General features: G+C 45.0%; 1 long non-coding RNA gene across 2 annotated transcripts in view; it reads right to left on the bottom strand.

Moving 5' to 3' along the window:
• Nucleotides 1–9,618: 9,618 nt before the first annotated feature.
• Nucleotides 9,619–18,349, bottom strand: part of LOC118176841 — a 22,337-nt gene continuing 13,606 nt past the window's right edge. For both annotated transcript variants that reach the window (XR_004755546.1, XR_004755547.1), the window contains 2 exons: nucleotides 13,356–14,098; nucleotides 9,619–11,384 (listed from right to left, as the gene is read on the bottom strand). This is a non-coding gene — a long non-coding RNA (uncharacterized LOC118176841). The remainder of the gene's footprint in view (nucleotides 11,385–13,355; nucleotides 14,099–18,349) is intronic.

The raw sequence follows: 18,349 nt of genomic DNA, 5'->3' as shown, positions 1-18,349 counted from the left end.
TCTTCTTTTCTTTTCTTTTCTTTTCTTTTTTCTTTTCTTTTCTTTTCTTTTCTTTTCTTTTCTTTTCTTTTCTTTTTTCTTCTTTTTTTCTTTTTTTTTTCCTTTTTTCTTTTATTTTCTCTCTTCTCTTCTCTTCTCTTCTCTTCTCTTCTCTTCTCTTCTCTTCTCTTCTCTTCTCTTCTCTTCTCTTCTCTTCTCTTCTCTTCTCTTCTCTGCTCTGCTCTGCTCTGCTCTGCTCTGCTCTGCTCTGCTCTCCTCTCCTCTCCTCTCCTCTCCTCTCCTCTCCTCTCCTCTCCATTTTTTCCAGAAATGTAGTTGCTTTTCCAGGAGGGAGGCATTTAGGGAGCTGGATCTGACACTGAGGTGTCTGAGTATATTGCCGTGGTTAAAACCCAGTGTCATTATGCAAAATTAAGCTCTGTGCATGCCTGGGAGTGCATGTAGGTTTGCAGGTGAACTGAATGCCGTAGCCTTACCCAAAACACAGCTGCCTTTTTTATAAAAGTTTCTCCTGTCAAAGAAATACTCACAGAATGCTAATGGAAGGTAGAATCCGAGCAGAAATTAAGGTTCGACCAGACTGCACAGGCTGGATCCTCAGGTGGTATAAACTGGAGCCTACAGTGGCTCTGACTGCCAGGCTACATGAGGCTTCCTCACCCACCCTGCTCACGGTCTCTCCACGTGCCCATCAGCACCGAGGTTGGGCACTGAATCAAAAGATCATTTTGACTACCTCAGGACCGATTCAGAAGCATATCTTTATAAGAAAGCTTTCCAGGTTCTATAAAGACAAGACATTCAGATGAAGTCCCAGGTCCTCAAGGGTTCATGTCATCCCTCCATTGTGCTCAGGAGAGCCAGAGCTTCGAGCTGTATTGCAAGGGGGTGAAATACTACCTCATTATTTCCACAGTCCATACACCATAAGATCAACACATGGCAGACAGAAAACAGATCTTAGGAGATACTGACCATAAACAAAAGTGAAATAAATACTTTTCCATTAGGCAGGCAGACGATCCATAAGCATTCAGCCAGCCAAGACAACACAGCTCAAAAATGCCAATGAACATACCAGGACCATTTGTTGCTCAGCCACTCACTCTTTATCCAAATGTCCCAGGCTCTCTGACCTGTCATGAGTTATGTCACATTCCTACAGGGCTCCAGGGCAGATGCCCTGGAACAGGACTCTTCCTCCAGCCCCTGCTTGGACATGAATGAAATAAATTTTAAATTCCCCTGCCATAGAATATATGTTCATGATTTTCAACTTTCTTTTTTTGTGGACACCTCCACAGAGTAAACCTGACCTGCCTGGGTGCTTGCAAAAAGGAGACCTGGGAGAGGCAGGACTGCATCTTCATCATGCTGAAAAAAAGCCTTTTTTCTAGTCTGGGATCTTGCTCTGCACGGCTGTGCTCTACCTCTGCTGCCCCTTCTGCTATTTAGCACACTACTAAGTACTTTGCTCTGCAGATGTATCCTGAGAGCTTTTAGAAGTGTAAGTAAATATTTGCAGACCTTTTTGTCCTTCCTTACAAATGTTTAGCCTTTATTGGAGAAGTGTTCGGCATCCAGAATGCCAAGGGTTATCAAACAACTCCATCCAGATTTAAATACTGTTTTCATACTACACTTTCAATGAAAGATCTCTGAGTGCTGTTGTGAAAGTGTGAATTGATGAAGTGAGACAGCATCATTTGACGTAGGTATCATCAACCCACTCTCTTACAGTACTCGTTTAAGACACAGGCTGTTTTCCTTACACACCCAAGGTCAAAGCAAGTTGGTATCTGAAGCAAGACAGCCCAGTGCCATACTCCAGAATACATTTGATGGGGTGTTCATTAATGCAAATTTAATGGCTATCCATCACCGTGAGGTGGCATTTAACTAAAGGTGCTCAACAAGCCAGTAAATAACATACAACAATAAAATGCACATGAATTTGAAGTCCAAATCATCTTCTAGTGTCAACAGCTTCTACAGGTAAGGAATTTGGCTCCCTAAATCCAAATAAACCCAATTAAAGAGACATATAATGAACTGACAGCTTGGCTTCTGAGATTGGACTGTTCTCATTTAGGTATGGGTCGAGACTAAATCAATTTAGTTATTAGGTGCTTTCAGGATGAGCACAAAACAAGGAAACAGAACACAAATAGAAGACAGAAGATAACAGAAAATGCCAACAGGTAAAAATAAGAATTAAGGTCCTGTTTTTTGTGTATTTTGTAAATTTTTCTTGCATGTTTATGAAAGATGTTCAGCAATGAGCATTAAAGGTCTGAGTTCTTATTCAAGAAAGCATATAAAGACCTGTCCCCAGCCAAGAAAGGACAGGCTCAGGATTAGGGGAACAGGTACCCCCCAGCCAGGAGGAGCCACTGATGGAGAACCTGAACAAAATCCCCATTCCCTGCTACCGCCCTGCACAGAGCCCCAGGATGCGAAATGCATGAAAGGGGAAACTGGTGACTTCTCATTTCATCCTGCCTGAGTGTCAGCAAGGGGCCTTCAGGGCAGGGGAGAGCTCCTTGCTCTGTGAATGCTCTCGGCTTCTGCAGGCTCCTGGTGTCCCATGGTCACAGCCACAGCAGCGGTCCTCCTCATGAGACACCTCAGCCATCCACTGCAAATGAATCGGGGATTTGGCATTCGCAGCAGCAAAGACTCTGCAAATCTTCATTATTCCAAATGCATGAGGGGACATATTTAGTGCAGATTCAAGACAGAGGAAAATCCTCTAAAGAAGTTTCAAATCCTGATTCTAAAGCAAGGTGGAGCTTCTCAACTGAGAGATTGCTAGATTATTTTTTCCTGTTAGGATGAGTAAAACAATGTATTTCTCTTTATTTTCTTTTCCAAAAGTTCTTTTGCCTGAAGTCTTTCCTAACCACAGCAGCTGCAGAAATTTTCTACAGAAAATTTCATCCTGGATACTTAAAGCCTGGCAGCATTACAAGGAGCTTGCAGCAAAATGTGCCTGGGGACTCACTGGCAGGCAATGCCCCATCCAGAGGAGGGCTGAGGAGTGGATGGAGACTGAAAGATAGCGGTAAATTTAAAGATTGCTTTTATTAACAACTTTAAGGGGTCAGAAAATATTGGCCCCAAAGGAGGAATGTGACTGAGGCTAACATAGTAAACAAATTAACTCAATATCTAGTTATTACATTAAAACAACAACAACAACAACAAAAAAAAAAAAAAGATGAGATTAAGTAACCTCCAGCTGAACCAGCTCTCTGGCAGCTTGTATTCTACTTGCCAATAAACAAAATCTATCAGTAAAGCTTTTTCACACATTCATACTTCAGGTACCAATTTCAGCCCAAAGATCAACTCCTGACGCTTAATTAGGTGAATTGAGGTGAGAGGTGTTTCTACTGATTGAAAAGACACAGGAAGGGAAGTTAATACCATTATTTATTTGTGTGGACAGAGACCATGGAGCACATGGCAGGTGTGGTAAGCTGGTTGGTGCAGTGCCAGAGCTCAGCACCCTGCAGCACCAGGTGAAACCACGCAGCTGGCAGCAGCTCTGAACACCAGAGCAGACCCAGTGCTGTTGGACTCCACCTGCTACAAAGGGAAATAGAGAGGTCCAAATGGTTTTCAGGCAACAGACGTGAATATAATTTATAGCAGTTCTTAAATTGAAAATCTCAGCTCCTGAGGCTGGGCTGGGGCCTTCTTTTTCATGGTGTGGGATGGTACACCTCGCTGCTCCCTAGTTTAAACACTGGTGGCTGAATTTGGTAATTAAGGCTGAGCCTGCGGACGTACCTGTGCAGACAGGTCCCAAGGGCCAGATTTTCAAAAGCATTTAAGCCATTAATTCCCTTTTAAATCAATAGGACTCGGGCACCAAAGTATTTTGGAAACTTTGATCATTGACCTCTAGTGTATAACTGAATCATACCAAATCATAGAATCACTAACGTTGGAAAAGACCTCCAAGATCATCTGGTCCAACCATCCCCCTACTACCAATGTCACACTAACCCATGTCCCCAGGCACCACGTCCAACCTCTCCTTGAACACCCCCAGGGACGGTGACTCCACCACCTCCCTGGGCAACCCGTCCCAATGCCTGACCACTCTTTCTAAGAAATGTCTCCTCATTTCCCACCTGAACCTCCCCTGGCACAACTTGAGGCCATTCCCTCTGGTCCTGTCACTGGTTACCTGTGAGCAGAGGCCGACCCCCAGCTCCCCACCCCTTCCTTTCAGGCAGTTGCAGAGAGCAATGAGGTCTGCCCTGAGCCTCCTCTTCTCCAGACCAAACTCCCCCAGCTCCCTCAGCCGCTCCTCACAGGACTTGTGTCCCAGGCCCTTCACCAGCTTTGTAGCCCTGCTCTGGACACGCTCCAAGGCCTCGATGTCCTTCTTGTAGTGAGGGGCCCAAAATTGAACCCAGCACTCGAGGTGCGGCCTCACCAGAGCAGAGCACAGGGGACGATCACCTCCCTGGCCCTGCTGGCTGCACTACTCCTGACACAAGCCAGGGTGGCCTTCTTGTCCACCTGGGCAGAGCCAGTGCAGCACTGGAAGAGGTCTGGGAGGAAGGCTTAAGATCCGCACAATTTTAACAGCCATCAGTTCCACAGTGTCTTGGTGGGACCTGAAAGCGAATGGTTAAGCAGCGGCAGCCCAGGTGTTGGATTAGGAGCACGCAGGCGGCTCAGGCCTGCAACCACCGGCAGTGAAGCAGCAATTACTGAGCATCACACATCCCTGCTCACCACCCTGGGACCTGGAGAGGGAGGTGGAGAGCTGTGTAAATGGCACCAGGTTGTTATCCCCAGGGCGCAGAAGGAGAAATTAAAAGACATTGTTACAGGGCCAAGATGGCATAGTGGCAAACAGCAGCGGCAGGAATAGAAACTGGCTGTTTACACAAGCTCAGAAACCAAACACTGCTTCTGAATATCCTGGTGCTTGGGGATTTCATTCCAGCCAATGTCTATGAATATCCTTCTTTTTATTTTAATGAATAAAGTCTCCTTTCTCATTTTAGTGAACAATTTCATTGGTGTTTATCATGTGTTTTTATTATTTATAGAAAACTAGTGAATATGAGGAAAACAGCAAGATTATCATGTACCAAATTCCATTTTCCACAAATGTGGAAACTGCAATTGCCTGCATCTTATTCAGAATACATAAGGATGAGTGGACCTCAGTTAGAAATTTTAAAATGAACTTTAGCTTGAGTCTACTCCCAGTTTCATATCTACTTGTCTGTAGATGTAGATGGAAAGATGGATTTGGTCAGTGTTTTGTGTTAAAAACCTTGTTGGATCAGGAAGAAGTAAGGCTGCATCAGTAGATGAAGCTTGACCCTATGATTAGAATTCCACCTTAGCTCCAGAATATACACCTTAGCTCAAAGGAAGCTTCCAAGGACATTCAGCAGTTAGCAGAGCCCCTTGAAAAGCATCAAAGGTCCCGTTTGCTGGCATGGCCTTGGTCAGTGAATATTTTGTGTCCCAGTATTACTGGCACCGCTCTTCTGGAGCTGACCTGAGTACTTTGCACGCCCCACATTTAAGCATCCCATATCCGCCTAATCAGAAAGGCACCAAGAGCCCAGCTCCAATCCCGAATGGTCAGTGGGCCAGTCTGTTGGCAGTCATTTTTAAACACAAATTAGTCTGACACTGTACATATTTTTCATGCACAATTATATGACTATCTTGTCAGAAAGCCTGGCCTGGCAGTTCTGCTCACAAAGCAGTTGATGGTGGCTGAATATATGGGTAAAACATAAAGCTAAAAGACATCTTAAAATTAGGAAAAAGAAAAATAAACATAAAATGTTGCAGACAAGCGAGTCCACTAAAGTTCTTAGATCCAACTCTGCATAGAAATGCCAAACTGACTTAAATTGGAGGATCACATCCTAATCCCATATAATTAATGTTTGTCATCTTGCTGGAAACTGCCAGATTATCATTAGTTCATCTTTTGTGTTTCCAGGAGAAACTCATTACTCAGTGAGTGAAACGTTAGGAAATTATTTACAATTATGCTGCCGAGAGCAGTTGGCTAATTCCATCTACTAATTAGCACCACTTACATAAGTATAGGTAGAGTACTATAAATAATAACAGTAATGTGTGCCATGCTGGCACCAGCTCTCTGGGTCCTCTGTGCAGCAGTGGAAGCTACCCCCTCTGGTGGCCTTTTAATGGGATTTTACTCAAACCACAATAAATTTCCTAAAAATTACTCTTTGCCTAGTGTGGAGAGAGTTGGAGCAATTTGCAGAGCAGGTTTTTCTAGCCTCCTTTCTGTAGTGGGCACCTTTGCTTAATCACCAGTTGAGGCTTTCCAGCCTGCTCTGGAGGAAAGTACTTCTACATGGGGCTTTAGGAGAAGCTGAGTGGAAAAGAAAACCAACAACTTAGGTCTAACCTGAAAGCTGTTGCAAAGATACCAGGAAGAAACCACAGAAGTGCTGAGACTGTTGGTTTTGTGCCTCTGGTGACTGCAGTCTCCTTAACTCAACCAACCCCTGAACCAGGATGGAGTGTGTAGCTTCATCACACATCCCCTTTGCACTGGTCCCTTTGTGGCTTTCAGCAGCAGCAGTTGCATTTCTCATTCAGTAGTGATTAGCCTTTGGAAATAATAATAATAATAATAATAATAATAATAATAACAGAATAAACAAACAAACAAGCAAAAAACAACAACTCCCATCCCTTAGAGCAGCAATCTACCTTCCACACAGCTGGATCAACTAACCAAAAGGCAGGGGAAATTTGTCTCGCACATCAGGTGTGTATAGGCAGCCCTCACCTGAGAGAGACCTGTGCTAACCAAAATAATCTGTACTACTTTTTTTTAATCTGACCTCCACAAACCCACAGTCACATTATACAGTCGTTTTGCTCGCATTCACCTTCCACCTCCTCCACCCCTCTCTACACAAAAACCTTGATTTAGCAGGAACTCAAGCTGCAACCCAGGCTGCTCCATGGAGATCTGTGGAGTGGCTGGAGATGTGCATTTATATGTGCATTAATAAAAGATAGATTTATATTACTTTAAGGAAAGAATTGGAAGCACCTTCCTTCAGAAAGCACTGTAGGTTGTGGGCCTTCCATGGACAAACTCAGGTCTTCCAGTCGCAGGTGGGGACTCACCTTCCTTGGGTACTGTACGGAGCCGGGCACCTTCCCAGCACTCTGGGTCTCTCCCAAAGGTCTAATGCCTAGAAACAAAGAATGCAGAGCCCACATCCTTCCTTGGATCTGGGCTAATGAATTGGCACCTGTTTGGGAAAAGAAAAAAGATTAATGCACACTCAAACGACAATCTTTTAGTCTCAGCCAGCATTTGTCTCATGTGTGGTTTCTTCTCTCAGTGACTTCAGGGACATCTGGGATGTTAGAGAGGGAAGACGAATGGTGTTGCAACACCAAGGCACACACTGACAAAGAGAAGTCTGGAGAATAATTCTCCTTAAGGCATTGGAATGTGCAGAAATGAACAGCTGCCATCCTAAAGCACTTTAAATATTAGTGACATAATAAAACACGTATTTTCGTTGTTTCATATGCCTTTCAGTTTGCACACTTAGCCACAGCCAAAATTTCCTGACTAAGTGCATGGAATTGGCCAACAGATTCAGCCAAACAGTCTCAGATGCTGGAGTCCTTATTACAATGTTCCCAGCACCAACTGCCTGGAACTGTTTAATAAGATGGAATTGCAGTTTGAATGACACATATAATCAAAATTCTCATTTGTTTTCAGAAAGAAAATCCATCTAATCTCCAGCAGAAGAGAATGGAAGTGGTTTTGAGGCAGGCAGTCCATGTTCCAGTATCAATTTAGATGCAATTCAAAATATAGGATTTGCTTTAATGGATCATCAGGTCTTAATATAGAGGGAAAATGAAGGTATAAGAAGGGTTATTGAATGTGAAGGAAAGGCTATTATTAAAAAAAAAATAACAACAACAAGTCAGAGAGAGAAAATAAAATAGATATTTCTGTGAATGTAAGTAGAAACAATTACTACATGCAGTAGGATTTTTCAAAACCCTTTGGTCACTTGCTATATCCAGAGCATTTTCCTGCTGTGGCAGGAATGTTCCCAATAGCTCGTGATCCAATTTGCCAGGCAGTTTTTCAATGACCCATGCAAGACACCAAAATACTCCCTACATGATTATTGCACCACTTCAATCTACAAGATGAAATCATATAATTTTCATTACAGGGAAAAGCCTCCATCCAAAGTGGCTTGCTTGAAGAAGCAGCCAAAAGGAATAGTTTATTGCTTTTGCTGCTATTTTAAAACATATAACCTTGATTGTTTCTAGCTCAGTACTTTCTCTTTTCCTTCTCAGTATCATTCTCAAAGAAAAGCTGGTTTCTTCATCCACTGCTCAAACCCCACTGTTTTTTCTTGTTTCCTGCCTGTTGCCTCTTTCATGTTAACTCAGCTTTTCATCAAATATATTCTTCAGGAAAAACATAAACCAACAAAGCATACGCCTCTCCTTTGCCACACACTTATCCAGATTACTTGCCTGTTAAACTGATGGGTTGTCCAACGCACCGTGGATTTTCCCCCAAACCTAAAGAAGCCATCAGAAGAGCACAGCCCAGCACTTCAAGCCCTTGGCTCCTTGCTGCAGAGCCTCAAGCCTTGGTCCCACACTGCTGACCTCCCAGCATGTGCCACCACAAGACTAGGGGAAGGTCTGCTGGCACTGGGGCTGGCTCAGCTCAGGCCCCAGCTGAGGGCAGGCAGTGAGCAGGGGATGAGGTGATTTGCACCAGTCCAGTCTGCAATGCTGCAGCAGGACCCATGGCACCAGCCTCCCCCAAAAGCCATTCCTAAGGCTCACAGCTCATCCAGTGTGTGCATGTGAGTTGTGGCACACGAAATTTTAGGATATAGTTCACAGGGTTTTGCCCTTGTGCTCGCTGGTCTACCTCACCTCATCTCCCTTTCTTGCCATGGCATCCAGCTCCCAGACAGGCTCCCCCTTTCCAGATATGCCACCATTCCTCACTGAAAAGGTGCCCAGAACCCCCAGATTCTTCATGATTATCTTCCACCCTGTGGGGGAATTTTTCTGATTTGGTACAGATTAAATAAGAGCACATTTCCTGACAGCTCCCACCTCTTCAGCCTTCTGCCCACGTGTCGCACAGTACATCAGCTTGCGTGGCCATCAGGCCCTACCACAGTTACTGGAGGAATTGTATTGTTAGAGGTGGCAATGACAGAGCAGGAGCAGCATCTGTACCCTGAAAATTATGTACGCAGCAGGTAACTCCACGTCCCTCGGTCTGGGTCCCAGCACTGGCTGTGTGGCAGCCCCAAAGTTTCCAGATGTGACAGCCAAGTTTTTGCTGGGAGCTCCTGGGACAGCCAGCCAGAGGCAGGTCTGCGTGCAGGCACTTGTGCTCGCATTCCGTCTTGGTAAGTCAAAGGCAGAAATGACTCCAATTTGATCCTGCTCACAGCATTCCCCCGGGTCAATGGATATCAAGATTTGCTTTGTTGAGCATCAGGGAAGAAAGACTGGGCTTTGAACGTTACCTTTATATAAATGTATAAAACCAGAAACACAGCCGTGGAGACATGCACATACACTTGTTTTCCCTGCAAACTTTAAAGTCATCACAACACTTTTTATATGTCAAATTCAAAGGGCAAAAGTTTGCCATTATTTATTTTTATTCCCTCTTATTTGATTTTGTATTTCCAGCATGATACAAATCACAGGCTTACACCAGGATATAAGCCATAAAAGCATTGCCTCATTACACACACAAATGTTTGGGATTAAAATTATAGGCTACTGGCACACATAAGAGGTGGATTATAATTAGTACCTAGACTTGCGGGTGATGAATCACAACAGAGTATTTTATACCACCAGCCTTGCACTATGCAGCGGGTCAAAAGCTAATGATCCCAGCGATGCCATTCAGCACAAGTGCTGTGGGGCCGGATGCCTGTTGTCACATCTCAGCTAGTGGGTGACATTGCTGCTTGGACTTTCCCAGAAAGCAAAGGTGGGACTTGTGAAGGGTGCCAGACAGGCTGCTCCAGGGCACAAAGGTGAAGAGGGTTTATCTCCAGCTGCTGCATGTCAGGAGGGATGAAGCAGAGAGAAAGCTGAAAAAGAATAAGGAAGGAATAGCTATTAGTGCTGGAAATCTTTCAGTTGAAATGGTTCTTTGCAGGAAAATCACCATCTCTTGAAATTGGAAGTTTCTACAGGAATTGCAGGCCTTCAGGGATCAATTTTGCTGGGAAGGAAGGGGTGACAGATGGGGCGGTGGGCAGGGAGATTGCCCAGCCTCCCTGGAGCACCCACGCGGGCTGGAAGGGACTGACCAGATGGTTCTCCAGGTTCTCCAGACTTCAGACTCCACGAGGTAATAGCCAGATAAAGTTGCTGAATTTAAAAAGAGAAACACGAGCAGCTTGCACCATGTGATGACAACACAGACCTTCCAGCATGTGGTCTCTCGTGGACTCATCACCACGTGGACCCATTTAATACTTAAATATTGGCCAGCGTCACTGTCAGCCTCGCCACACCACTGCTGTTTCTATGCATTTCTCAACTGATTGACCAGTTAAGAAGCTGCAAATTCTGTTGAAATGCATAATTCCCTTTCTGAAGGCATGCTGCTCCCAACAAGTACATTTAAAAGCGCAGCATACACACCCTCGTACATGTACGCAGCCACGTGTCCTCACGAGACACACACACACACCCAAGGGAACATGTCAATTACAAAAACACCCTGCATCTCATCTGTCAGTAATTCTGCCCTCCAGGGAGACACATGTGCTGACAGTGAGACGATTATGAAGGTGATTGAGCTTTGAGACGTATTGTTGCTCTGCTCAATGGTGCTGATTGGCAGTGGTGATTAAATGACTCAGGCGAGGGGAAGTGGTATTCAGAGGCTGACCAGGCGGAGCATGGATGCAATCAGTTTAAGCATCTGAGGATAAGTGCTGGTTTTCTTCCTGAACAGCGCTGCGGTTCGGAGGAGGATGGCTGGCTGTCTCCCTGCTGCTGTCCCCCGTGAGGATACATGTCCTGCGAGTTAGGATAGGAGCATCAGGTTGGCTATTTGCCTATTTGTTGTAGTTAACCCGTCTCGTAGCTTCAGGGGAAATGCCAGGTGCCCTGTCACTACTTCCTAAACATCAAACTGAACCTAACATTGGAAGGTCAGAGAGGACTTTGTGTAATTCCCTCTCTTGCCATGGCCTGCAGGAGCTGGGCCTTAGGGCTCCTGCTTCTTTTTTCCAGCTCAGTCACTGGATTCTCCACCCAGTCAGTCTCTGGTTTGCAGTAGTACTGGAAAAGCTCATTTGCTAGAGAGAAAAGAGGGCTATTGAAAAAAATAATAAAAAAGTTTCTGCCTCATCTCCAGACAGAAGTCCCCCTGAAGCCTCCTTTTGCTGTAACATCCCCATTCCTGTCACTTGAACTATTAACACAGGTGTCCTTGCACAAGCAGACTTTGCACCCCTTCTGTTGCAGAGCTTAAATATCCCCTTAAATATCTCCATAACCAGAGAGAGCTGCCCTCGATGAACCTGCCTTCTACCTTGCAACCTTGCTCTGTATTTGCTCTGCTGAAGACCTCAGTTGTCTGTGTCCTGCTGGTGGCCAGTGCCAGCATCTCCCTTTGGCAAACCTTGCTCCTCTGTATCAGTAGCTGTGACAGGGACTCTGCAGGGCCACCTTCTGCATCTCTGTCCATCAGTCTTCAAAAGCAACCCCTCACCAGAGTTCAAACAAGACCTTTTCAAGCCCAGATGGGCCTGGAGAGTGCTTTAAGGACTTCAGCAGGCCTGGACAAATCTGGGCATTAGCTTAAAGCCTGTGGGTAGGCACAGTTGAAGCACCCTGGAAAGAAGACCCATCCAGTCTCATTGACAGGTGAGGCAAATGAGATTTTTTAAAAAAAGGGAAATATTTTTTTAAAATCACATTATAAGCAATTATCTATTATGCTTATGTTATTATAAGGAATTTGTACGCATCTGTGTGCATTCTAGATCACCCTCTTTGAAGTTATCAGAAGTTGAAATATTTGTCTTTGCTTTCTTTTTTTGAGGGGAAGCTGAGATTGTTCACTTCCATTGTCAGAACACAGCCATTGTCAGTTAGACACAGCCATTACTTGAATGAATTTTCCTCTTTTTTTTTTTTTTCTCCAACATTTCTTGAAAAGAATCAAGACCTCCTGCTGGGGTCTAAATTAATTGTAAGCCATTGGAAAAAATACTGTGCACCAGCATGAGGCAACTCAAAGGAATCAAAGCAAGCAAAGCATCTGGATGCCCGTATCAATGTGCGGCTGTATAAACCAACGACATGATCTCACTTGAGCACTGCATTCGGTTTTGATCACGCTGTCTCAAAAGCTGTACAGGAAAAAAAAAAAAAAAAAAAAAGCAGTTTTTTTAAAAAAAAAAAAAAAAAAAAAAAAAAAAGCAGAAGTAATGGCTTTAGAAGGACCTGCATATGAACTAAACCCACAGGAATCAGGAAACAGTAACACCTAACAAATGAAATACTGGAAAGGGACACAGGAGGTCTGGGTTCTCTTCCCCGTTGTCTTTCACAGACTGGATAATCTCAGAGTTATTTTACCTCTTTACTCCTCAGTTTCCCTGTCAGTAAAACTGAGGAATAAATTACGTTTTCAAAGGACATGCTCTGAAAGAACTGTGTAAGAAACCCTCTAAGACGACAGCTACTAACTGATACTTAATGTGCACATTGGCATCATCTTTCTTTCTGGCACCTCTTCCTCTGCAGCTTCCTCTCGCCCCCTCTCAAAGCTGCTGGCCACCAGCAGAGATGGGTTTCTGACCTGAGGAAACCACTTCTCTGATCCGCATGGTAATTCCTACTTGCTGTGGCAAATGTTTACTGAGCTATAGAAAATATCAAAGCTATAAGGGTGAAAACAGAGAGAGTATTTATGCAGAATATGATACTCCAAGGAACAGCCTTCAAAATAGACTTCTAATTTAGAGAAGAGTGTCAAATGCCCAGTAGGGTTACTGTATCATGTATCAGATTTCCCTTTTGCAGGTTTTAATTCATGACTTCCCTCATAAGGCAGAAAACAGATTAATTATTTTAACAATTGCTGACTGTAATTAGATCATCACAGCCTCAGCTCTTCCCTTGGGTATGACACAGCCACCAGTGCAAACCACCCAGAGCAAAGGTGACCCAGGCCTGGTCCCCAGAGGAGGGTGCTGCTTGTATTGTCTTGCAGTGTAGTCAAGAATTAACCCTCCTCACCCCATCGTATGGCCACGTACCTTCATTCCTAGTGATGGGAGAGGAAGATGTTGCTCCTCAGCCATGGGTCCAGGTTTCACCTGAGGCAGAGGTCTCCCTCAGGAGCCCACAGACTAAACTCTGCCCTGCATTTTCTTATTATTGCTTCGAGGAGGTTTCACTGCAAGAGAGAAGGGCTCTCTGGGAGGTCAGCCAACCTGAGCGAGGTTAAGGAAGGATGGGGAATTCTTGGGGTGCAATAGCACTAATTTAGGATGGAAACTATGTCCTATGCAGGGCAGTTGCTCACACATCTGCCCTGCTTGGTGCCCACATCCTACATGTTTGTCAACTTAAGTGCTGGGAGGAGGCAGTGGAGAAAGGACGAGCAGAGAAGTGGGAGCCTCACAGAGGACCACAGCCTCTGCAGCTCCCAAAGAGCACTCACATAGCTCTCAGGACTCATTACCAGTGAGTTCCTCTTTATTCCTTTTCCTAATGTTCGCTTCATAATTTGCAGAAGCATCATCTTTCAGTATTAAAATGTAATTAATGATTTCGCTGTAATGAAATTAATAATTAACTGGAAAGACATTTGAACCCTTTGTTGAACAAAACTCACTAATATTATGATGTATTAGGACTGTCTGGGCTAGTCTGTGTCTGAAGCACAGCTGGCAGGGAGCCAGGGGCTGCAGAAAACATATTTTCTTCCTGTCAGAGCATTTCTGATGGACTTCTACAGTGCAGTAGCAGCCCTGCTCACAGGCACCATCAGATCCTGCTTTCTGGATCCTATCAAAGACAGAGGAAAAAAAAAATAAAAGGTTAAACAAAGGCAGGGAGGAGGCAACAGCCTCAGCTGGCTAGCTCCCCACCAACTTGCTGTCATTTGTGGGATGCCCAGGTGCGAGGCTTTTATAGAGAACTTAGAGAGCTTCCTTCAGAGGTAGATGTCTATCCAGCAGAGCAACACAAGGGACCACCAGGACTCTGGGATGATGGGTTCCTTGAACTGGTCACAACGGTGCCACGTGCAGGACTGGGAGGTTCTTTTGAACTGGAATATTTCACCTGCTGGAAGCACACAAGGTACAGAGGCTTGAACTGGGAGACTTTGTGTGGAAACACATTAAGCCTTTAAGACCTCAGACTCAAACCAACTGATTGGTGGCACAGGGCCTCTGCCACACCACCTCAGCCTGCAACTGAGCGAGCTCTGCTCTTTGGTGTTGAAGCATCTTAAACTAAGGCTTTAGCTTTTTCCCCAAAGCCAACTGAATTAATCAATTCCTCCTCAGCATTGAAATAAAGCTCTTTTTCTGCTAGGTGGGTCAAAAAAGCTCAATCTATTTCGACTGTTCTGTTCCTGTGAATTCTATTACAATATGTAGCAAAGGGGAAGATTACAGAGAAGGCAGAGCCAGCGGCATGCCTTGCTTTATGAGGGAGAAAAAACACACACACAATTTATTTTTCATTGCTTTATGATGAATATGAATTCAATTACATGCAGAAGAGAACTGCAGTAGTCAGTCAGAATTATACTCAGCTAGTAGCGAATATAATGGCTTTTAACAAGGAGAGCTTATCATCAAGGCTCAGACAAGCTTGAGTCCCTGTCGCACCTGATGAACCTACAGAAGGAGACAATGGCTATCAGAGCTGAGGAGTCATCTTTCATCTCCACAGCTTGAGGAGGGAGGGGAAAGGGGTGTTAGAGCAAGCCTCTGGTCATTGCCAGCCCTCAAACCACACAGCTCAGGACCATGGGCATGAGGGAGCAGAAGGACCAGCCATCAGAACATGAACATGTGCAACAAAAGCAACACAGAAATGTGCTCGTCTCCCTCTGTTTCTCTCATTTTTCCCACCAGATAAAATACGTCTCTCTCTGCCCCTGGTTAACATTTCCAACAGCCTGGTAAAGCTCTGCAGAGCTTCCAAACTCAGCACCCATGTGTACAGAACACAGTTCTGCCACAATTCAGCCAGGGTCACCGTGGCCCCATGCACCTCTTGCTCTTCACTTACAGTGTTCCAGTCAATCCAAAACACCAGTGCTGGAGTCATGAGTTCTCCCAGGAGGCCCCTTCAGCCCCTTTCAGCCCTTCTAACCAGGCCATGGTGCTCAACAGACCCCAGATCTGTGGTGCTCTGGCAGCACTGGCCGTTCTCAACAGGAGAAGTCCTCGAGCAGTTGCAAGGAGCAACAGACAAGTGCCACACACCATGTGTTCATCCCAAGCATGGTGCAAGCCTCCCAGGTTGTCAGTGATGCTTGTGCTGCATCGATGTGCCCAGGTTTTCCAGGTAGCTCTCCCACTGTTTCTTGGGGTGCTTAGCGATTCTGAATCAGAAAAGTGATGCTAATGCACCAAGCCCAGCACCCGCCTCCAGCCCTCCTCTGGGAGCAGGCATGAAAGGATTACACATCTTTAAGCAGCTCTTAATAAAGAAGTCCTAAAGCAGCGAGTCTGTCCAATCTGACATTGCTTCTATCTGATGGAAGCCCTCAGCAGTTTGGGCAAAAACACACACAAATGTGCTGCCACCTGGTAAACCTGGAAGGAGAGCTTATGCTTCATGGAGATGCAGCCCTCACGGCGCGTCCCAGAGGATGCTGGTGGACTCAAGCTTCCTGGGAGAAGCTGGTCTGCCTTCCCTCTGCATACAGGCAGCGCACACAAGGCCTTCCTGCTTCAAAAGCCAAACATTATTTCTGGAGCAGCCGCCTGGAAAGGGCTGCTAAAATCTTGCATAATAGTAATAAACATTTCAGATTTGCTCACTCTTTTTCATCTGAACATTTCATGGACATTTGTGCGTTAGGCTTCACATCTTCAGTGGGGAAGGTTGGTGTTGCTACTCAGAGACAGGAGAAAAGAGACACTGGGCATTGCATTTTCTGGCCAAACCTTTGGCAGACTGGATCCCATACTAAATCCCAATGTCTGTTCTCCTTCATCCCCATGTACCTGCTCCTCATCACTGAGATGCCACATGGCAGCGTTGTGGCTGTGAAACAGCGACGGCTCACACATGCTTCTCGGAAAGTATTTATTTGGTGCTGGAGACTGTCAAATTTCTGCTCCTGCAATTTAAGGAATAAGGTGTCTACTGTCATTTCCATCCAGGTGGGGCTGCCTGGCCCAGGCCCCCAGCTATGGTGTAAGCGGAGCTGGGCTCTGCCATGAGGGCAGGGATGGTGCCGGGGCTGGAGCCGGGCTGCGGCATCCAACAAAACCTACAGGCTTGAATTCTGCCATCTGCTCACCGGGCTTGATTGAAAGTGGAGGAATTATAGTAAATTACCTGATTACGTGAAGGCTGACAAATGATAGCAGGTATTACAGCCAAGGCTGAATGAGAGCTTGGCCGTTCCTGTCTCTACAGGAGGAGTGGGAGTTTTGCCCTGGTAATAACAAGCTTTGCAAGTTTCTTCTCTTTAGAGATTTTTTCTTTTTTATTTTCTTTTTCTTTCTTTCTTTTTTTTTTCTTTTTTTTAACTGAAGATGGAGGAGAAAACATACAAATTGCACATAATAAGTAGAACACACAGAAAAAGAGCCAGCTGTACTCACAGATGTTACAATACATCTAAAGGTGCTTCTTTATTTTCTCTGCTCTTAGAATAGGCTGTATACATCTGATGAATAATGCAAGAGATTTCCTCTATAGAATTAATGGCACACAGCCCCCCCGGCATGCCTTTAATCGCACTCAGCACCCAGCGGGCCTGGGAGGGAAGTCAGCGTCACCCTTAGGTAATCCCAGTGGGTGCCAGCCTCCCCAGGCCTTCACACCTTTAACACCCTGCTGAATTTCTGATTCAACAAAACCAAAATCCATGAGCAGCTCTATGAGCATTCCTCCTCAATGAGGGCAAAGCTTGAGTTAAAGTAAACTGATGTTTCACATTTCAGTTGAATGCAACCAGTGTTTACAAATGATGTTTGTAAGGAAAAGCCTTTGCTTAATTAGATGGACTCGGTCAACCTACTTCAGGCATGGGAATACTTCAGGTTTGTCTTCGTGCAAATTCATTGAGAGACAGAGCGTTTTACTCACTTAAAGAAGAGTGACTTAGAGGTAGATCTGACTCTCCCAGTCTACAAGATGCACACGAACTATTTATTCTGTCTCTGTCAGATACTTACTATTAGCAGTGCAGGCGGTGTGCTTTCCAGTATCACGCACACCACGTGAGCATACAGATCAAGACAGCAACCCAAACTTTTCCCAGAAACAAAGGCACAGAAACGTATCTGTGAAGCTTTGCAAATGAGGAGATTAAGAGAGGAGTTTGGCTACGCTGAAGCTGAAAGTGACTCAATTTTTGGAAAAAAAAAATAATAATAAAAAAAAAAAAAAAAAAAGGTAAGTGGTGGCTCCTGTTCCATCCAGTGCTGGCTCAAACAACCAGACAGCAAGAGGCAGCAGAGAGGGAGTTTTGTGCAAAGAAACGGTAAATCAAATGTGAGTCATAGGCAAGTGTAAGAGAACATCGCAAACCCCAGCTCCCATCCATCAGAAAACCTGATTACCTTAATGTGTTTTGTTTAGAAAGATTTGTACATACATAAATCAAAACGTTTTGCTTTGCCTGGCTGAACTGTTGCAGCAGCCAAGCAGCTTACCTGCCCAGCCTGGGCTCTCCACCCCAATGCCATCTCCGTCCGTTGGCCGTCCGTCCTTCTGTCCCACCCGGCCGCCCTGGGGCCCTGCTCTGCACCCCGGGGGCACGAGAGCCCCGGCACTGTCGGGCAGCGGGAGGACAGCACAGAGCGTCTGAACCCCAGCTCCTGCAGGCACTCAGTCAGCTCTGGCCAACACAAAGAAACACTGAATTAACTGAAAATGACATGTTTTGATTTGGTTTAATATGCCGGGATAGGTCGATCCGGATCCGCTAGTCAGGAATGATGTGTTCCATTTAAATCTTTTTGACAAACCAGAAACATCCATGCGCTTCCTTTAAGATCATTTTCTTCCATGGAAAAAAAAAAAAAAAAAAAAAAAAAAAAAAAAAAAA

Source organism: Oxyura jamaicensis, chromosome 20 (assembly GCF_011077185.1).
Source record: "Oxyura jamaicensis isolate SHBP4307 breed ruddy duck chromosome 20, BPBGC_Ojam_1.0, whole genome shotgun sequence".
Taxonomy (NCBI): domain Eukaryota; kingdom Metazoa; phylum Chordata; class Aves; order Anseriformes; family Anatidae; genus Oxyura; species Oxyura jamaicensis.
The sequence above is the reverse complement of the archived record's forward strand: the minus strand, read 5'-3'. Positions and strand labels throughout refer to the sequence as shown.